This window comes from Somniosus microcephalus, chromosome 5 (genome assembly GCF_052327205.1).
Source record: "Somniosus microcephalus isolate GS21.2 chromosome 5, FLI_Smic_1.0, whole genome shotgun sequence".
Taxonomy (NCBI): Eukaryota; Metazoa; Chordata; class Chondrichthyes; order Squaliformes; family Somniosidae; genus Somniosus; species Somniosus microcephalus.
Window position 1 is genome coordinate 189,164,137 of NC_140991.1, and position 22,649 is coordinate 189,186,785.

Genomic DNA, 22,649 nt, shown 5'->3' on the forward strand with positions numbered 1-22,649 from the left:
GCACAATGACATCTTTCCTGTAATGTGGTGGCCAGAACTGTACACAGTACTCTAGCTGTGGCCTAACTAGTGTTTTATACAATTCAAGCATAACCTCCCCTGCTCTTATATTCTATGCCTCTGCTAATAAAGGAAAGTATCCCGTATGCCTTATTAACCACGTTATCTACCTGCCTTGCTACCTTCAGGGATCTGTGGACGTGCACTCCAAGGCCCCTCTGTTCCTCTGCACTTCTCAGTGTCCTACCATTTATTGTGTATTTTCTTGCCTTGTTAGTCCTCCCCAAATGCATTACCTAACTTCTCCAGATTGAATTTTATTTGCTACTTTTCTGCCCACCTGACCGACCAGTCCATTGATATCTTCCTGTAGTCTACAGCTTTTTTCCTCACTATCAACCACATGACCAATTTTTGTATCATCTGCAAACTTCTTAATCACGCCCCCTGCATTGAAGCCTAGGGGGGAAAATTCAGTATCGACCATTTTGGGGTGCTAATTAGCGCCGGCGACCACAAAATTCAGTTTTAGCACCCCAAGAGGGAGGTGGAGTGCTAAAACAAGTGCTGTACTTCCTTCTTAGAGCGCTAACCCTGAATATCGGGGCGGTGCATTCTGCAGCGCTACGCACTGGGCCACACAGTGCTGCCACATGAAAGGATTCTTCCCCTCATTAAAGGGGCGAGCCCGAGCCCGCAACTCTGTGGAGCCCTACCTGGACCACCGGGGAGCAGGGTGCCATGCCAGCAGCCCAGCACACAAGAGGAGTGCTGGGCTACCAGGTCGTGGCACAGACCCCACATTCAAAGATGCAACGGGCCACGACAAGCAAGTCGGCCAATTTTTTTCCCCGCCCGCCACCTCCCCTTTAGTTAGCACCCGCGGCCCTCCTGCCACTCCGTTCCTGCTCCCTGAATCAGTCACTGTCATAGAAACATAGAGGATAAGAGCAGGAGCAGGCCATTCGGCCCCTTGAGCCTGTTCCACCATTCAATGAGATCATGGCTGATCATCCAAATTCAGGTCCCTGTCCTTGCTTTCTCCCCATATCCCTTAATCCCTTTAGCCTTAAGAAATATATCTAACTCCTTCTTGAATGTATTTAATGAATTGGCCTCAACTGCCTTGTGTGGTAGAGAATTCCACAGGCTCACCACTCTCTGGGTGAAGAAATTCCTCCTCATCGCAGTCCGAAATGGCTTACGCCTTATCCTTAGACTGTGACCCCTGGTTCTGCACTCCTCCGCCATCGGGAACATCCTTCCTGCATCTAGTCTGTCTAATCCCGTTAGAATTTTATAAGTTTCAATGAGATCCCCTCTCATTCTTCTAAACTCTAGCCAATATAAGCCTAATCAACCCAATCTCTCCTCATACGTCATTCCTGCCATCCCAGGTATCAGTCTGGTGAATCTTCGCTGCACTCTCTCCATGGCAAGAACATCCTTCCTCAGATAAGTTCTGGTCTCACCAAGGCCCTGTACAACTGTAGCAAGACATCCTGTACTCGAATCCTCTCGCTATGAAGGCCAACATACCATTTGCCTTCTTAACTGCCTGCTGCACCTGTATGCTTACCTTCAGCAACTGGTGCACAAGGACACCCAGCTCTCGTTGCACTCCCCCTTTTCCCAATCTATTGCCGTTCAGATAATAATCTGTCTTCCTGTTTTTGCCACCGAAGTGGATAACCTTGCATTTATCCACATTATACTGCAATTGCCATGCATCTGCCCAATCACTCAACCTGTCCAAACTGGAGTTTCTCTGCATCCTCCTCACAGCACACACGCCCACCCAGCTTTGTGTCGCCTGCAAACTTGGAGATATTACATCTAGTTCCCTCATCTAGATCATTTATATATATTGTGAATAGCTGGGGTCCTAGCACCGATCCCAGCGGTACCCCACTAGTCACTGCCTGCCACTCAGAGAAAGACCCGTTTATTCCAACACTTTGCTTCCTGTCTGCCAACCAGTTCTCTATCCAAGACAGTGCCTTACCTCCAATCCCATGTGCCTTAACTTTGCAAACTAATCTGTTATGCGGGACCTTATCGAAAGCCTTCTGTAAGTCCAAATATACCACATCCAATGGTTCTCCCTTATCTATTTTACCAGTTACATCCTCAAAAAATTCCAGTAGATTAGTCAAGCATGATTTACCTTTTGTAAATCCATGTTGAATTTGTCCGATCCTGTCACTGTTTTCCAAGTGCTCTGCTATTACATCATTTATAATGGACTCTAGCATTTTCCCCACTACCGATGTCAGACTTACCGGTCTATAATTCCCCGTTTACTCTCTACCACCTTTTTTAAATAGTGGGGTTACATTAGCTATCCTCCAATCCATGACAACTGTTACAGAGTCTATAGAATTTTGGTAGATGACTAGCAATGCATCTACTATTTTTAGGGCCACTTCCTTAAGTACCCTAGAATGTAGATTATCAGGCCCTGGGGATTTATTGGCCTTCAATCCCATCAATTTTCCTAACACCATTTCCCTACAAATACTGATTTCATTCAATTCCTCCCTCATTAGAACCTATGTTCCCCGACATCTCTGGGAGGTTATTTGTGTCCTCCTTTGTGAAGACAGAACCAAAGTATGTATTTAATTGGTCAGCCATTTCTTTGTTCCCCATTATAAATTCCCCTGATTCTGACTACAAGGGACCTAGGCTTGACTTCACCAATCTTTTTCTCTTCACATATCTATAGAAGCTTTTACAGTCAGTTTTTATGTTCCCTGCAAGCTTACTCTCATAATCTATTTTCTCCTCTTAATTAATCCCTTTGTTCTCCTTTGCTGAATCCTAAACTGCTCCCAATCCTCAGGTTTGTTGCTTTTTCTGGCCAAATTATATGTTCTCTTCTTGCATCTTATGCTATCCCTTGTTCCCTTGTTAGCCACAGTTGAGTCACCCTTTTTGTTTTATATTTATGTCAAACAGGGATGAACAAATTCTGTAGATCATCCATGCGATCTTTAAATGTTTGCCATTGCCTATCCACCGTCAACCCTTTAAGTAACATTCCCCAATCCATCTTAGCCAACTCGTGCCTCATAACATCGTAGTTTCCTTCATTTAAATTCAGGACCCTAGTCTCAGAGTCAACTACTTCACTCTCCATTTTAATGAAGAATTCTATCATATTATGATCACTCCTCCCCAAGGGGCCTCGCACAACAAGATTGCTAATTAATCCTTTCTCATTACATAATACCCAGTCTAAGATGGCCTGATCTCTAGTTGGTTCCTCGACATATTGGTCCAGGAAACCATCCCGTATACACTCTAGGAATTCCTCCTCCACATCGCCTGGCGCAGATTTAGGGGGTATGGGCCAATTTTGCAGATGGGTTGAAAACAGGGTGCTGAAACAGTGATGCCGTCATCATCATCTGCACAGCGGAGCAGGGCGCTACCAGTTACTGCCACCATTAGCGGGAGTCGTTAGTGCTGCCGCGCCCAGGTTAAAAGTCGTTTGCACCCCGTTACCACCCCCTGAGGTGCTTACGGGAGGTGCTAAGGCACCCAATTTCTAGCCCTAAATCTTTGGGGGTAAAATTCAGTTGATTTGCGCCTCCCGTTAGTGCCTTAAGATGGCGCTAATGGAGCGCAAAGCAACTAGCACCCAGGCGAGGCGATATCTGCTCCTCTCTCGGAATTGACCGGACATTTTGCGGTGGCGCTAAACAATGCCACCCGATCTCTTGCGCACAAAGATCTTGATGTCATTCGAGCGTGCAACGCCCCTGTGGTGCCCAATAACGGAAATTGAGTGGCGCCCCCCTCCTTTCCACCTGGCGCAACCAACGACAGGTAGACTGGAACACTTCCCAGTCGCTGTGGGGCTGGGGGGGGGGCGCTATTTAAAGGGGGCCTCTTCCTAGCTTTTTTGTGGTAGACATTTTTGTACCACTCATTCTGAGAGAGAGAGAGAGATTTTGAGAGTGAGAAAGAGAAAGAGAGACTTTTGCTTTGAGTCAACGCTGTGTGAAGTAGTTTTGGCTTCTGACCATAACTTTGCAGGTACTTTGGTTTTTGACCTTCATTACTTTGATTGCCAAGATTCTATGGGGGCTGCACTGATTGGAGGCGTCGTCCTGCGCCAGCAGATTTGGAGGGCACAAACACGCAGAGAGAGTGTGGCAATCATGGCCAGATGGAGGAGGGCCAACAGGCCTCTGTACAGGAGACCTTACCCTCCCATTGTATTTCGCCAACAATTCTCCTACATTAACATGTCTGAGGAGCAGTGTTTGCGTAGGCTGCGCTTCAGCAAGGAGGTGGTCACTGAACTCTGCCACCTGCTGCAGCCAGATCTGCAGCTTTAACTGAGGAGCAGGACGTCTCTGTCGGTGGCAGTGAAGATAACAGTGGCTCTCAACTTTTATGCTACCGGCTCATTTCAATCAGCTACTGGGGACATCGCCAATATCTCCCAGTTCGCGGTCCATTGCTGCATCCATCAGGTCACAAATGCCCTCTATAAAAGGAGACGAGAGTACATCTCTTTCCCCATGACCCCAGACACCCAGCATGAACGTGCTATGGGCTTTGCAAGGATAGCCACCTTCCCCATGGTGCAGGGCGCCATTGACTGCACGCATGTGGCTTTGCGTGCCCTGCAGGAGAATGCAGAGGATTTCCGCAACCAAAAGGGCTTCCATTCCTTAAACGTGCAGTGGGTCTGTGACCACAGGCAGCTGATACTCGCTGTGAATGCCTGCTATCCTGGCAGCAGCCACGCTGCATACATCCTGCGCCAGACTACTGTGGCAGAACTTTTCCAGGCACTGCATCACCCTTCTTGGGGACAAGGGATATCCACTGTGCACCTGGCTGATGACACCACTCCGTACGCTCAACACCCCTGCTGAGCTGCAGTACAGCGAGAGCCATCAAGCTACCAGGAACATCGTTGAGCACACAATCGGCTTGCTCAAGCAATGGTTCCGCTGTCTGGACCATTCTGGAGGAGCCCTGCAGTACTCGCCTGAGCGAGTCTCCCACTTCGTTGTTGTGTGCTGCATGCTGCATAACCTGGCAATCCTCAGGACCCAGCCAATGCCACTAGGCCTTGGAGCACCACCAGAGGAGGAGGAGGAAGGGGAAGAGGAAGAGGAGGAGGATGATCATCAGCAGCACCAAGGCGGGAGGGAGGCACACAATGTAGAAACTGGAACGGCTGTCCGTTATGCATGGGCGGGAAACCGGCACTTCCGTTCCCCTGAAAGAAGGGGTTCAGAGGTGGAATGCATGCGCAGGAGAGGCTGTGCGTGCGCATCAAACTTACGTTTTTTTTGCAGGTTTTCCCGGGAAGGTAAGTCTCCAGAAGTTGCACATATAAAAAGCAGGCGTAAGGCCTGCTTTTTACAAGGTAAGTGGTGAATTAATTAAAATTAAAACATTTTTTCCACAGGTTTCTTATCTTTAAGTGCTTTAAAGCAAGGTAAGTTTATTTTTAGCCCCGTTAGAAAATAAAATTACTTTTTTCAAAAATTTAAATGATTGTTTAAAATAGTTATTTCATGTAATTTATAGTTTATTTTAAAAAATGTGACTTTTTAAAAAAGTTATTTGAAGATTTAGTGATGTTTTGGGGTCTGTAGTATTTATAAGTTCCTGTCAAAACTTATGAATGGGCATTCCCTGCTCCAATTGGCTCTCCATGGCCCACGTGATACCAGGGGATGCTTCGAACTAACTGCGCCCCTGGGATATGCAAGCACTGCGTGCCGGCAGTTGGAGCAGGCCCAGGATCAGGATCCCACACAGGCCCACAGCACAACGGCCGGCGCGCAAGGTAAGTGCAGGTCGGGGGCTTGAACCCATGGGAAGCCCCCGACCCGAATTTCTGGGCCAATGTCCAAAACACTAAAAAAAATTTGACCACGAACCTCGGCCTTTAATAAAAAAATGAACAACATTTTGTCACACTTCCTACTTTTTGCCCTTCGAGGGCGATCTCCTTCCCTTGCGCACTTCCCCCCTTCCCACCCTACTGCTCCTCCATAATGGAACCCCAGTGGCTGCAGCAAGGCTGTTGGAAGGCTGCTGATTGTCACAACCTGAGACTGCAGATGCCCTTGAAGGACCGCCTTGACCAGCTCTGGGCCTGGAGGGCCCGGCTGCAGACGGCACCAACTCTGCATGGGTGGCAGCAGTCTGTCCTACAGGCGGTGGCAAGTGCAATGGGGAAGTGACAGTGGTGGCAGCAGGAATGCTGTCCTCTTGAGAGAGGACAGCAACTCCCTGCTCGACCGACACACTGGCACTCCCACGGGGTAGCACTTAAGCATCCAGAGCAATCTGCTGGAGCACAGATTGCTGGCCTGCTGCGGCGCGGTGAGAGCCCCAGGGAAATGCGTCCGAACCAGCGAGGATGGCAGCACTCAGTGCTCGCGTGGCCTGAGTGCAGTCAGAGATGGGGTCATAGCAGTCAGTGACTGAATTGCAGCACTACGCATTTGCGTGGCATCCGCCTGTGCTACAGCAAAGTGCTCCACACTCCTTGCCAGTGATTCAATGGATTCGGGCACCCTTCCCACTGCACCCATGAGCTCAGTGTGCATGTCCACCGCCTGGGTGTTCATTTCAGCGATGAGCCACTCCTCCTCTGTGTCCAGTGAAGCCGGACTCGCTGGCATACTCTCCCTCCGGGGAGAAGGCCCCCGAGCTTCCCTACCCACATCGTGTTCCTGCAGCTCGCTGGGTCCTGGAGCTTCACCCTCATCAGACGCTTCCCCCCTGCTCCCCTCCAGGGAAGACGTGGTCCCAGTGTGGGCATGGGCTTCCTCGGGAGAGGGTGGCGCTGATGCTCCGGCTTCCTCTTCCTCCTCACCTGCAGCTTCACTCCCACTGGCAGCTTGAGGGCCCGTCTCCTCAGCTGGTGAATCACCATCTGAAAGCAGGGAGGTCCAAGAGTGGCTTTAGCGTGAGGACAGGGTGGCATTAAGGGAGGAATGAGCGCAGCGATTTTGTAAGTTGGATTGAAAGTGTCAAAGGCTGGTGTTGTGAGGGACAAGTGGAAGGAGAGAGGGCAAAAAGGTGATGACCTTACCATTGCTGTCCAGAACGGGGTCGGCATCTCCAGTGGCGACGGGACTGATCACCCGGCTTGCCGCAATCCTGTGGACGTGCACCTCAAGATCGCTGAGGGGTTGCAGCTGAGGCCGCCCTCCACCCGTCCATTGCTGCTGTCTGCTGTTATGAGATAGCTTGGCCTGCAAGAAGAAGGACGGCGTCTGAGTAAATATACAGCCATGGTCTTGCCTGATGTGCCTCCCATAGTTGAATAGCCCATACTGCATACAAAGTGTGGAATGTGCATGTGTGTTTCATGAGAGGGCCATAGGTGTTGGATGAGTGTTGGGCATTGGGGTTTTAAGACCCTCCGGCCATAGAGTGAGGTTGAAATGGAGGGATGGAGAGGTATTGAAAAAACGCCACTCAACCTGACGACCCGAGTGAGGTTGTTAAACTTTTTTCTACATTGGATATGGGTTCCGGGCACCATGCTCCTTGAGGAGACGTCCTCAGCCACCTCCCTCCACACTCTTCTGTACTCGCGCGGCAAGGGCCTCCTGCCACTCTCTGGGAGCAGTATAGATCTTCTGCGCTCCACCGCGCCAACCAGAGCCTACAAGGCCCGCTCGCTGAAGCACTGTGCTCGCTACCTGGCCCTCTTGTAAGCTGCAGGGTTCTCAAAATTCCCGCACTTCACAAATTATGGATCAAGGGACCCTGTTTTGGACAAGTTATTAAAAACAGGGTACCCAAAATGGCTTCTGTAACCTCGTGATCAAAACCAACAGGATTTCTAAATAGGGGTCTGAAAACAGGCAGGCCCGGAGACGAAATTTAAAATGCAGGAATCTGTGAGAAGGAACTCTCTGGAGCCAGCCAGACAAAGTAAACACAAAATATGCTTTCATTCAACTTGAATCCAATCAAGCTAGAATGGGCCTATAATCGTGGCCATTAGGTTTCTGCATGTTTAATGGGTAACAGCTCACAGTAGCCATCAAAGTCAGGATGGGGACAATTAGGTCTTATCCATGACAAACAACCAGGACATCGGGGCCATTAGACCCGGAGACAACCACTCCAAAGTCATTAAAATAAATGGTTGTAATCATTTAAACAAGTCCGTCAAAAGTCAAACAATGGACTGACTTGATTTGGCGCGCAGATAAGGAGTTGAAGAAACGGATATAATAGTAGGCCAATCAGTAGCAATCGCTCTCTTAGCTCTTAGCTCTTGACTCTGACCTCTTGTCGGTGGCCTTGACCTGCTGCCGCTTGTACTCGCGCCCTGGCCTCCTGGCGGGCTCTTTTCTCGCTCCCCGCACCGATCAACAACCAAGGACGCCTATTATACCAGGGCCAAATGTGGGAGGAGAACGAGACCCGAGTTCAATACCACACAGGACACACAGGCCACCAAGGGACCAGACGAGATGAGACGAAGAAGAAGGTAACCGATAAAAGCCGAGAAGGGCAGCAAAAGATGCATTGGTAAAAACCAAACGCCTAGTTATAAGCTGGCGTTTGGTGATGTAAGGTTTCGCAATATTTTGAAAATTTCTGCAGCCCCCGAAGATTATTTGATTAAAAGAAAACCTGGTTGGAATGTACCTTAACAACACAGGGCATCAAAAATGGCTGTCAGGCCTCGTGGCAGAAGACAGAGGCAGCCTGTTCGAACATCTCCCATCACTGACTGAAGTACTTGAGGTACTTAAAATGGGCAATCAACTGCGGTATAGGAAGTTCAACAGAGGAACAAAAGGATTGTTTGTTTACAAGAGCTCTCTACAATGTTGACTCAAGGGATTAAGTACTTAAAGCTGTCAATCAGTTGCGGTTGGGCAGTGACCACAAGACAATGGATTGTTTACAGAGCACTTGAGTGCTGTTGACTGAACACTTAAGGATTTGTTTGTCTAGCATTTGGGACATTTTAAACTGAGCACAAACCAGTTTAAATGAATGGGAAATACATTCAAACCCATTACAGTCAATGGGGACAGATCAGTTCCTTTTGTATAGCCCAGATACATCCAAATTTGGGCATGAAGATAACAGCTCCCAATGTGGTATAAAGATAGTCCCTCAGGAAGCCATTCTCTCTCTCTCTGCCGCCTTGCTTATGATGCCCTGCCTACAAGAGGAACAGCTCAACAGCCCACCCAAAGAAGTGGAATACCAGCAGTTACTTTTGAATTACTGGGGTATCTCTACTTCAGGGCAGTGAAGGATTTAAGACAGACCGTAGGGGCACAGAGCAGGCATTCACTGGTGAGCATAAGCTTTCTGGCCCATTACAAGGCAACCTAGATTAGGGGTGGGAATTAAAGGAGAATTTTTTTAAATTGTAATTTTAGTCAATTTTCCCTCGATGTGTCAGTTTCTCCTCCCCTATTAAGTAAAGGTGTGCTGTATTAAGTAAAGGTGTGCTGTATTAAGTGAAAGTGTGCTGTTTTAAGCAAAAGATTGCTGTATTAAGCAAAAGTGTGCTGTATTAAGCAAAGGTGTGCTTTATTAAGCAAAGGTGTGCTGTATTAAGCAAAAGTGTGCTGTATTAAGTAAAAGTGTGCTGTATTCATCATTATTTTCAATGTATTCTTTATTTCAATAAATACTGGTCTTCTTTGCACCCAACCACGAGTCTCATTTTGTCTACATCGCTACTGAAATAAGGCCGGCGGTCAGAACCAGAAAATGGAGCGATTTGAAACCGCACGGGGCCTGGAGCAGCTCAGATACTTCTGACTGCCCAGAGACAAACCCCAGGGGCAACGAAAACCATACCCCATCGGGTCCCCCTCCTTTTCTACAGTGAAGAAAGTGGTAACGCATGTATGGACAGTGAGAATAAGTTGGCAATTGAACATTGTGAATAAGCTGGCGTTAAACGCGGGTGGCAGCGCCCACGATGAATAAACCGGTGCTCGAAGCTTGGGTAGTGAACTTATTCAGGCGGTAAAGACCGCCGACGACCGCCCGAGGAAGAAAAAGAAGAAAACGCATTGCGACAAGACGACGACAGCAGCTGAGGAAAAGGAGGGTGCTTCGCATCAACAACTTCAGCGCCGCGCCCTGAGACCACATGGCCATGGGATACGCCAAAGGACAGCAGGAACAGACCTCAAAACTCACAACCATTAAAGCAACAGGTTTTGGACTGGTGAGCATGAATTCCTGGCCCCTCATAGCTTAATCTAGTTAGGTATTGGGGGTGGGATAAGGACAAGGGGATTGTTAATGTAGTTGTTTTCCCTCGGTGTGCCGTGTGTTCCCCATTCCCATATAAGTATAATTGTTTCGCGCCTGTAATTTCATACCAGTAATTTTTTATAAGATTGTTGTATTCTGCTTTTAATAAAATCTTAGTTTTCTTATACCAAACCACTTGTCCACTCGATTTTCTGTATCGCCGCCTGTACCTATGTCCGGTGTCTAGAACCCAGGGGTGTGGGAGTGATTCGAACTGCTCAAGGGACAGTCAGAGGTGAAGCTGACTGGACGCACCCAACATGCCACCCCCCTACCGAAATGGCGACCGCGACAGGACACCGGCAACAGGGGTGCAATAAAGTAGACAATGGTTCGGATGAACAAACCATGATGGAGGAAAGGATTTCTGATTATGTGTTTAGTAAGGCAGATATCACAAAGAAGTGGGTCACCACTCTGTTAAGGGCTGGGCGTCCAGTAGATGCAGCTGCTAAGTGGACAGAGGGAAAGGAACATAAGAAGTCCTTAGAGAAGGCAGTCTGGCTGATGTGTTTCAAAAAGCTGGTCCAGCTTTTGGACAGGCTCGTTGCAGCACAGGCAGCCAAGTTAAAGGAGTCAGCCCTGGAGATCCAGGATAAGGCTTTAGCAGGGGAGAAGTTAATTGCAGGCCCTGAATCAGGAGAGGTTGTATTTAATGGGAGAACACAAGGCCCAGTTGGATTACCTACAGTGCCAAGTCACCGAAGCCAAGGGTAATGAGTTAAGGTTGTGGGAAAAGAACGCCCGCCTGGCAAGGCAAGTTAGGGAACAGGAGGAGAAAGTAAAAGAGGTAAAGGCAGCTTACAAGCTAGCGAGCGAGCAGGGGTTCAAAGATGCAGATCATGGCCCCTGCAAAGAGCAGATAGAAAATCTAAGCCTGGCCCCGAGGAAGGCAAAAGGCATGGTGTGCCTCATAAGCCCAAAGGCAGGTCAGGTGGATTTTATAGGGAACGAGGGGAGGACTGTTCAAACATCACTGGTAGTGCCCAGGGACGACCCGGTTGAGGAACAGGAGGTCTCACGACCACCACCCGTAGCGCCAGGTTTCAGCGAGGTCTGGCAGCAAGGGGTGGAGCCAGAGGTGGGAGCAGTGGTGGAGCAACCCCCGCCAGATGTGCCCAGCATGCCATCGGAGGTTCGGCCCACCCGTCAATGGCGACGATGAGGGACCCCTCCAAAATCAGTTCATATTAACCTATAGCACCCAACAGCTTAGGGCTAAGGTGAACCATATCCCAAAGCTCTCCGAAAAAGGGGACCCCTCGATCCACTTCAGGGAAGTAGAGCAGGCAGCCAGCATCAACGACTGCGATGGCACTGAGAAGGCCAAGATGCTACTATTCTCCCTGGAGAGTAGGCTCATCCAATCCCTCACTGACGAGTGTAAGAAGGGGCAGAGCGGGTATGAGGCGCACAGGGATGAAGTTCTGGAGGCCATGGGGATGAATGAGGGAAGTCCTTTCTCCCGTGTGGAGAAGACGATCCAGCTCAAAGGGGAAACCCCGCAGGCCTTCGCGGACCGGTTATGGCTGGTGTACCGGAGTGCCTGCCCGGGGACACTAACCGGGCGTTCCTGAATGGGGATCCACTGGCCCATTGGTTCCATTGCCTGGTGGCAAACAGCTTGCCACAGGTCCGGGCCAAGGCGGAAGTCTGGTTCGACCCCAAGAATCCCCAGACCACTGAACTTACGGTGATCAGACAGTTGACCCAAGCCTATAAGAACGGTAGGGGAACCGATGCACACCCACCTAAGGGGAAGGTGCATGAGGTAAAACCCGGACAGGGTAGGAAAGAATGGCAACAGGAAGGGAATAACCCCCCCAACACAAAGACGAATTTTTACGGGTGTGGGAAGGATGGTCATTGTCTGAAAGAGTGCAAAAACCCTTGGAAAGACAACAAGGGAAAGAATTCCACAGCCCCAGCCCAAAAGGCCGAGGCGGGAATCCCTCCCGCCATGGTCGAGTCATTTTTGGACACCATGAGGTCCTTATTGACTGGCCATGGGAGAGTAGAATCCGCTACCAGTGCTCTGACCCCATCAGCCCCATCCAACCCACAGCCATGACTAGAGCCAGCGTAACCTGTTTACCTGTGTTCTCTCCGGTACGATGAATGGAAAAGACCACTCTTGGAGATGGAGGTAGAAAAGGTGACGGGGCCCTAGCTGTTGGACACGGGGGCATCATGCACCGTGATCCATTCAGCTAACCCCACCACCTCACCTCTGTCTAACGGGGTCCCATAAAGTCTGTCGGGATTCACAGGCAAAGAACAGGCCAGCTCGTTTTCCATCCCGCTCGCCATTCGTTTAGGACCGTTCCGCTCTAAGTGGACCTGTGTCCTGATGAAATGGGAAGTGGAGGGTGGAAGAGGGGTCCTGGGAGCCGACTTTATTGTAGGCCACGGGATCCTGGTGGATTTAAGAAATCATTGCCTATGGGGCGCAAGTAAAGGAAAGGACGGCGAGGTAGTGGTAATCCCAGGAAAGGAAGGGAAGGGGACCCTATGCACCATGAAGCCCAAAGAGGGTTATAACCTTGAGCTCATGGTCAGTAACACCCCACAGGAGTTCCAGGCATTTGTGCAGGCCCACCTGGCCACATTTGCCACACACAAACACGACTGCGGGAGGTTCAAGGCGTTTGAGGTCAGCATAGACGGGGACCCCATGACCCAACCGCAGAAACAGTATAACTTCCCCAGGGATGCAGAGCCAGACATGGAAGCAGCCATGTCCTCTTTAGTACAGCAGGGAGTTCTGAGACCGATAGCCACCCACGTGAAATCTCCATTGTGGCCGGTTAGAAAGCCGGACAATTCCTGGAGGGCCACGGTGGACTATCGGGTGCTCAATAGTAACATTCCAGCCTGTGCATCCACGGTAGCAGCAGTGGCCGACCTGATAGGAAGTATACCAGCGTCCGCGACCACTTTCATGGTGCTGGATATTTCCAACGGGTTTTGGTCCATCCCTTTGAGGAGGGAGGATCAGTACAAGTTTGCCTTTACTTTTAAAGGGCAACAGTACACCTGGAACTGTTTGCCTCAGGGCTTCCACAATAGCCCCAGCATCTTCCATCAGTGCATGGCAAACATTTTAATGGATTTTAATCAGCCCAGACAGTTGGTACAATATGTGGATGACCTGCTCCTGTTCACCAATTCGAGAGAGGAGCATGGCCCACTATTGGCCGAACTGCTGGAGCTGCTTGGGCAAAAGGGTTTTAAGGTAAACCCCAAGAAGGCGCAGATCGGCCAGCAGGAGGTGAAATTCCTAGGCTTGACCATGCGTGCTGGAGAAAAGGCCTTAGATAAGGCTAGAAGAGAAGCGGTACAAGAGTTACTGGGCCCCAACACAGTCACGGGTGTGAGGTCGTTTCTAGGGCTAACTGGGTACTGCAGAGCCTTTATTGAGGACTATGCAGCCACAGCGGCCCCTCTGCTCCGAGTTCTACACAAGGGAGTGGAGTAGGCTTGGGATGAGGGCTACCAGGCAGCATTTGTCAGGCTCAAGAAGGACTTGCAGACCGCACCAGCTGTCGGGGCCATAGATGGGGGGAAAGAGTTTTTCCTGGAGGTAGCAGCCAGCGGTAATAGCCTGAGTGCTGTGCTGCTCCAAGAGTGGCACGGCCAGCTAAGGCCGGTGGTCTACTCCTCCAGGATACTCACGGATGTGGAGAGGGGCTACTCCAACTGTGAGCGGCACCTCTTGGCCACACATTGGGCTGTGAAAAGATCGCTGATCTTCACAGGCACCTCTCCCATCACCCTCCTCACCCATCACACAGCCACCCAGATGCTTCTGGACGGGAGGATCAAGGATGGAACAGTGAGCAGTGCCCGCTGGACCCTGCTCCTCTCACAGATGGATCTTAAGGTGAAGGGTCTCTGTGAGCCAAAGCTGAAAGCCAACCTGGTATATCCTGGAACAGCCCACCAGTGTTCCATAGAAGGGGTTTGGGAAGTGAACATAGGTTTATGGGCCGGGATACATCCCACGGGCCGCGAGATCTATGTAGACGGTTCCAGCACGGTATCTGCTGGTGAATGACTCACGGGGTGTGGAGTTTACGACCCAGCGGCAAACATTGCCCTGGCGATTAAGCTCCCCAGCACCATGAACGCCCAGCAGGCATACACACCCCGAAATCTTCCCCACCCCATACACGATTTGCTCGGACAGCATGTTTACATGCAATTCGTGTACGGAGTACCTGGCCATTTGATACCGCCGCGGATATACCTCCGCCGAACGGAAACCCCTCACAGTAAAACCCCTGCTGGAGAAGATCCCAGCCGCAGTGGGGGAGGAAGGGGAGGTTTTCATCCACAAGGTGAAGGCCCATTCCTCCACAGAACCCCGCAGCCAAGGCAACCAGCAGGCTGACATGCTCGCCAAGGAGGGTGCCCACGCAGGCATTTTCTGGGACCCGTATGGGTCCAGGCCCATGGCAGCAGTCAGAGGTACGGACGGGACCCAAGGGAGTGCAAGGGTAGCTTTAGCCCCGGACCGTAAGACGGTCCAAGCCCAAGACCCCGTCCTCAAGGCAGTCCTCAGCGCAGTGACTGAGGGAAAAAGGGTAGAGGGTCCGTACGGCACAGCAACCCTCTCCGTGAAAGAGGGCTTGCTGTTCCTGGGGGAACAATGGGTTGTGCCGCAGCAACACCGGAGGGAATTCCTTCAACTGGCCCATGAGGGTCCAGGAGCGGGACACCCCGGGACTGAGACCGCCTGGCAAAGGGTGGAACAGGTGGGATGGTGGCCAGGACTCAGGGAAGATGTCCGTGAGTTCCGTGCCGGCTGTCTTGTGTGTGCTGCTAATAACCCTGACCCCCACAAAAGGAAGGTACCTATGGGACACATCAGGAGGGTAGAGGGACCATGGCAGTCGATACAGGTCAACTACATCGGGCCCCTGCCCACCAGCCAGGGAGGCTATAATTACTGCCTAGTCCTGGTAGATGTGTTCACGAAATGGGTAGTGGCCTTCCCCTGTAGAACAGCCACAGCTCTGGGTACTGCCAGGATCCTGGTCCGGGAGGTGTTCTCGCGGTGGGGGCTACCACAGTATGTGGAGTCCGACCAAGAGAGTCACTTCACTGGACAGGTGATGCAGAATACCCTTTTGCTGCTAGGCATCAAGGGGAAGTGGCACGTGGCCCACAACCGCAGTCATCACGGATTGTGGAAAGAATGAATAGGACCTTAAAAGAAAGGTTGAGGTAGGAGACGGTGGACTCACCCCGTAAATGGGCCGAGGTCCTACCATTGGTTGTGATGGGGATCCGGGCCAGCCAGCCTAAAAGCACTGGGTACTCCCCGTACGAGCTAATGACTGGCAGGGTTATGCAGACCCCCACCCATGTAGTATCCCCGGTGCTCACGGAGGGTCAGCTCAGAGAGGTAAACTGGGACAGGTTCGCCCGAAACCTCTTTGAGCACCATACACAGGTCCATGAGCAGGCGGCTGGGAACATGGGAAAGCAGCATTGGCGTAACCGATTGCTGTTAGAACGCCGGAAACACCACGAGTGGGAGGTAGGAGATCAGGTCATGGTGAGGAATTATGCCCGAGTAGGGAGTCTGGAACCATTATACATGGGGCCTGTAAGAGTCATGAAGTCATGAAAGTTTAAGAAAGAAAATACTTTAAAATGGTTAAATAGTTTAATACAGTTAATTTACCTGACTGACTTATTGTATTGAGAAACCCCCTATTTTCTTGTTCCAGTAGTATAGCCTGAGATACCCCCTTTATTCTTGCTACAATGGTACAGTCCTTAAGATTGTCACATGGTATCCAGCCATTTTACAGTTCAAGCTGCACGAGGCTGGAGAGAAGGTAAAGGCTTTTGAGGGCTGGAGCAATACAGTTTTTGACCGTGTTCGTTTAAACGTGTTTTGCTTTGTAATTCTGTTTGTAAGGTGTCACAGTAAACAGTTTAAAGACAAAGTTACATTTTGGAACATTTTATTTCGACACGCGTCTACTCATTGTTAAAAGCCTCAAAGCTCAGTGGCTGCATGTTTGGAAATTACGAAGCGCCACTACATTAGTCAAAAACTAGCTCCCTAAGAAGGAAAGGACGGAATTGTCGGCGAACGTATACATGAATGGTCACGGAGCCAGACGACAATAAAAGAAAGCAAAGGTACAGTGACTGTTACTTGCCTTGTTCATTCTATTGAGAAGCTAAATAAGAGCTGCGGGTAAAATGGCCGAGGCCTTACGGAGCCGTGAGGAGCTTCCCCCAGCCAGAAGGATTGTTGGCAAAAAGAGGGAAGTAAAGCTCACCCCAAAGGCAATAGAAGAGAAGTTACATAGAAGAATAGGTGCAAGGAGGGCTAAATTAGCTCAGATAACTGGAAAAATGAAGATAATTGATTGTCTCATGGAAGATAATGCTAATATTAAGAAAGCTGAAGACGTAATGCATTATGATTTCTCCAAGTTGCATGAAGAATTTAATGTACTCAATGAAGATGTATTAGCACTTCTGTCTGAAGAAGAGGGAAACGCTGATCAGCACAACTGGTTTGATCTTAAATCATCCAGCATTAAGGACTATGTCAAGGCCACAGAACAGTGGATGTTAAAGATTCGTCAAGATGCTGATACAGCAGAGAAAGATAAGGATGACGATGAAGTCAGACCAGATGATAGCATTTCAGAGACTTCAGCCAGACTGAGCAAAAATCGAAAAGAAGGTAGCTCTGTTTCTGGACACAGGTCAGTCGCTTCTACCACACGCTCATCGCGATGCATGAGAGAGGAGGTTGAACAGGCAGCGTTGATGGCACGCGCAGCATCTTTAGTGGAGAAGCAAGCTCTTGAACGGGAAGAGGCCCAACTGCAGGCCCAACAGGCCCAACTGCAGGCGTAACAGGCCCAAGTGCAGGCAAAGAAAGAACAGCTGGAGATAAAAACAGCTATTGCGGTCTCAGATGCCAGGTTGAGTGTGTATGAAGATTATGAAGGCTCACAGGATGGCATGAACGAATACTGCCAGTCAATGTTGTCACACAGAGTTGGATCCAGGGCACCTTCAAGAGTTAAAAGAGAGTCCGAAGGCCATCTCCAGGCATTACAGCGTGGAAGAGTGGCCTCTCCACTAACAGGAGCACGTGATGCTACCCCAGATGTCAGACGGTCTAGACTAGACCCTGCTGATGACCACCAGAGGCCTGAAGACACAGGGAGAAGCCTATACCGAGTGATGCAACGTCAGAACGAAATTACAGAGATGCTTGTAAAACAACAGAATCTGTTTCGACTCCCTCAAAGAGACATACCAGTGTTCCAAGGCGACCCACTCAAGTATAAGCCCTTCATCAGATCCTTCGAACAAGCCATTGACTCCAAAACAGAGAGCAGCAGTGATAAGTTATACTACCTGGGACAGTACACCAGTGGTAAACCACAAGACCTGGTCAGAAGCTGTGAACACATGAGACCGGACCGGGGATACATAGAAGCCAGGAAGTTGCTGCAGGAGCACTATGGTAATGAGCTGAAGATAGCCACTGCATATATTGAAAAGGCTACCAAGTGGCCACAGATCAGATCGGAGGACAGGGAGGCATTGAACACATATGTTCTTTTTCTCATAGGATGTCGCAACACCATGGAGGATGTTGAATTCATGGAAGAGATGGACAATCCTATGACTATGAGAATCATCATCTCTAAGCTTCCTTACAGGGTGAGAGAACAATGGCGAAGAACAGCCTTTGAGATAATGGAGAGACGGAAAAGTAGAGCCAGGTTTGCAGACTTAGTGAATTTCATAGACAAACAGATTAAAATTGCTAGGGACCCACTGTTTGGAAACATCCAGGATGTCAGCCTGACTACTGATGGAAGAGTGAAAGCCAAGCCTGCTGAATCAAAGACTCTCAGGAAAGGTGGTTCCAGGGGAAGCAGCTTTGCAACTATCGTCACTCAGGCTGGGGAAGAAAGGTCTCAGAACTCATCTCCCAAAAAGAGCAGCACAGTGACGCCTGCTAATGCCTTTCAGAAGCCATGTTTATTCTGCCAGAAGAATCATACATTGGATTTCTGCAGTGACATCAAAGCACAGCCACATAAGGACAGAATCGAATTTCTGAAGTACAATGGCCTATGTTTTGGATGTCTCTCTCAGGGGCACCTGAGTAGAAACTGTAAGCAAAGAACAACATGCAGAGAGTGCACTCGGAAACATCCCAGTCTGCTGCATATCCACAAAGAAGAACAAGTCTCTAAGAAGAGTGAAGAAAACAATACCGACGAGAAGGTTGTTTCAAGTGCTCTGGTGTCGCTAGAACCAGAGACTTGTGGATTCACTGGGGCCGGTGACAGTGATTGTATTCTTGCCATCGTACCTGTAAAGATCAAGTCTAAGTGGAGTGAGAAGTTTGTGGAGACTTACGCCTTCATGGATCCAGGTAGTTCAGCAACGTTCTGCACAGAATCACTCATGCAACAGCTGAACGTTAGAGGCAGAAGAACAGAAATCCTATTACGCACCATGGGTCATGAGAGGTCAATGCAAAGTTATATCCTGTCAGACTTAGAAGTGTGTGGACTTGAAGAGAAGGACTTCATAGACCTGCCTAATGTTTTCACACAGAGGGAGATTCCTGTTAAAATAGGAAACTTAGCCCTGCAGAAGGATGTGGAGAGATGGCCTTACCTGGAAAAGGTGCGTCTCCCATATATTGAAGCAGAAATTGGCCTATTAATTGGAAGCAATACCTACAAAACTATGGAGCCATGGCAGGTGATAAACAGCAAGGATGACGGACCCTACGCAGTCAGGACAGCCCTTGGATGGTGATGCGCCATCAATTACTCAAAAGACTGAGGTTAAGCGAGTAACAACCAGGCTTTTATTAACTAAAGAATGAAGGTCTTGTCTCGAGTGGTCGACCCGTCCAGAATACTAAGGGACTGGGAGGTAGTCACTTATATACCTGGAATAGTGGGAGGAGTCAGCCGAGGCATGTCCAGACCTGTACCTAGTGGAGTACACATACACATACAGACAGGTATAACAGTGGTTTACCACATTCACCCCTTGTTTAAAAATGAGTCCGGCGGGGTGAAGTGTATTTAAAAGTTCGTGTATTGGAGTCTCTCCGGAGGTCTTGTCTGCCGCTGTGATCGACGTGGCGACGGCAGGAGTGGTGGAGCTTCCGGCGTCGCGTCCCGTGTCGCGTCCTGTGTAGGCTGGGGCCCTGGAGTGCAGTCCTCGTGGGTGACGGTCCAAGGCGAGCCGGCTGCTGGGGTTGGATATCGGGTCGTGGGGGGGGGTGGTAATGGGTAGTGGGTTACAGCGGTCCCCGAGGGTGCGAGGTCTCGTATGGAGACTGTGTCGTAGTGGGTTACAGCGGTCCCCGAGGGTGCGAGGTCTCCTATGGAGACTGCGTCCTCCCGCCCGTCCGGGTACGCAATGTAAGCGTACTGGGGGTTGGCATGGAGGAGGTCGACCCTCTCAACCATGGGGTCCATTTTATTGGCCCTCACGTGTCTTCTCAGTAGTACCGGCCCTGGGGTGGTCAGCCATGGCGGTAACGATGTCCCCGATGTGGACTTCCTTGGGAAGACAAACATTTTCTCGTGAGGGGTGGCATTGGTGGCAGTGCAGAGCAGTGACCGAATCGAGTGGAGCGCATCGGGGAGCACCTCCTGCCAGCGGGAGGTCGGAAGGCCCCTCGACTTTAAGGCTAGTAGGGCGGCCTTCCAAACTGTTGCATTCTCTCTTTCCACCTGTCCGTTCCCCCGGGGATTGTAACTGGTGGTCCTGCTTGTGGCTATGCCCCTAGCGAGCAGGTACTGGCAGAGTTCGTCGCTCATAAACGATGAGCCCCGGTCGCTATGGATATAGCTGGGGAAACCGAACAGGGTGAAGAGGCTGTTCAGAGATTTAATGACCGTGGCACTGGTCATGTCCGGGCAGGGGATAGCGAACGGGAAACGGGAGTACTCGTCAATGATGTTGAGGAAGTACACATTGCGGTCGGAGGAGGGGAGAGGCCCTTTAAAATCGACGCTCAGGCGTTCGAAAGGGCGAGTGGCTTTTATCAGGTGGGCTCTGTCTGGTCTATAAAAGTGCGGTTTGCACTCAGCGCAGACTTGGCAGTTCTTGGTCATGGTCCTGACCTCCTCGATGGAGTAAGGCAGGTTGCGGGCCTTGATGAAGTGGAAGAACCTGGTGACCCCCGGGTGGCAGAGGTCATTGTGGAGGGCCCTCAGCCTATCGATCTGCACGCTGGCGCAGGTGCCACGCGATAGGGCATCTGGGGGTTCATTGAGCTTCCCAGGCTGGTACAAGATCTCGTAATTGTAGGTGGAAAGTTCGATTCTCCACCTCAAGATCTTGTCATTTTTGATTTTGCCCCTCTGCTTGTTGTTGAACATAAAAGCAACTGAACGCTGGTCAGTGAGCAGGGTAAATCGTTTTCCGGCCAGGTAGTGCCTCCAATGACGCACAGCCTCCACAATAGCCTGGGCCTCCTTCTCGACCGCGGAGTGTCTGGTCTCCGGGCCCTGGAGGGTTCGTGAGAAGAATGCCACAGGTCTCCCCGCGTGATTAAGGGTGGCGGCCAGAGCGAAGTCGGACGCATCGCTTCCCACCTGGAAGGGGATGGATTCGTCCACTGCGTGCATGGTGGCTTTGGCAATGTCCTCCTTGATACGGTGGAAGGCCAAGCGGGCCTCTGCCATCAGGGGAAAAGAGGTGGTTTTGATCAGCGGACGGGCTTTGTCTGCAAAGTAGGGGACCCACTGAGCGTAGTAGGAAAAAAACCCTAGGCACCTCTTCAGAGCTTTTAGGCAGTGGGGCAGTGGGAGTTCCATAAGGGGACGCATCCGGTCCGGGTCGGGACCGATGACCCTGTGTTCCACAACACAGCCAAGGATGGCGAGGCGGTCTGTGCGGAATATGCACTTCTCCTTGTTATATGTCAGGTTCAGGAGTTGGGCGGTGCGGAGGAATTTCTCGAGGTTTGCGTCATGGTCCTGCAAGTCATGGCCGCAGATGGTCACATTGTCTAGGTAAGGGAAAGTGGCCTCCAGCGCGTTTTGATCGACCATCCGGTCCATCTCCCTTTGGAAGACGGAGACCCCGTTGGTAACGCCGAAGGGAACCCTAAGGAAGTGATAGAGGCGGCCGTTTGCCTCAAAAGCAGTATACTGGCGGTCTTCAGGGAGGATGGGGAGCTGGTGGTACGCTGATTTCAGGTCAATGGTCGAAAAGACGCGGTACTGCGTGATCTGGTTGACCATGTCAGCTATGCGGGGGAGTGGGTAGGCGTCCAGCAGGGTGTAGCGGTTTATTGTTTGGCTGTAGTCGATGACCAGGCGTTGTTTCTCGCCGGTCTTAACGACCACAACCTGGGCTCGCCAGGGGCTGGAGCTGCCCTCAATAATCCCCTCCTTCAGGAGCCGCTCCACTTCGGTTTTGATGAAAACCCTGTCCTCGGCACTGTATCGCCTGCTCTTTGTGGCGATGGGCTTACAGTCGGGGGTGAGGTTAGCAAACAGTGGGGGGGGTGGGACTCTGAGTGTGGAGAGGTTGCATCTGGTGCACGGCGGGCAATTTGGAGGCTGCTGGCTGCGGACTGTGAGTGGGGGGAGGGGGCCACCGTACGCCAGCGTAACGCTTTTGAGGTGGCACTGGAAATCCAACCCCAGTAGGACGGCAGCGCAGAGGTCGGGCAGGACCAGGAGTTTAAAATTATTGAACACAGTCCCGTCTACTACTAGTGTCACCACGCAGTAGCCGCCAATGTCCGCTGACTGGGACTCGGAGGCCATCGAAATCCGCTGGTGCGCAGGCAGGACTGGGAGAGAGCAACGCCGCACCGTGTCGGGGTGGATGAAGCTCTCTGTGCTCCCGGAGTCAAAAAGGCAGTTTATTGCATGGCCGTTTACCTTAACGTCCACTTTGGACCGAGCTAGTTGGTGCGGTCTCGTTTGGTCCAGCATAACAGAGGCCAGCGTAGGGGTCGGTGTGTTGCTGCGGGTATCAGATGGGGGGGGGGTTGGCGGTCTGCTGCGTCCCGGCTGGTGTCCAAGATGGCGGCGTCCATGATTCCCATGTGGCTGGAGTCGTCCAAGATGCTGCTGCTGCGGTGGTTCGCACATGGCTGGGGAGGCCCAAGATGGCGGCCCGCACGGCCCACAGGCGGCGCTGTTGGGGGCCCAAGATGGCGGCTCGCACGGCCCACATGTGGCGATGCTGGCGTTTGGGGTGGCTTTGGCCTTGCAGACGCTGGCGTAGTGTCCCTTTTTCCCGCAGCCCGAGCAGGTCGCATTCTTCGCCGGGCAGCGCGCTCTGGGGTGTTTGGCCTGGCCACAGAA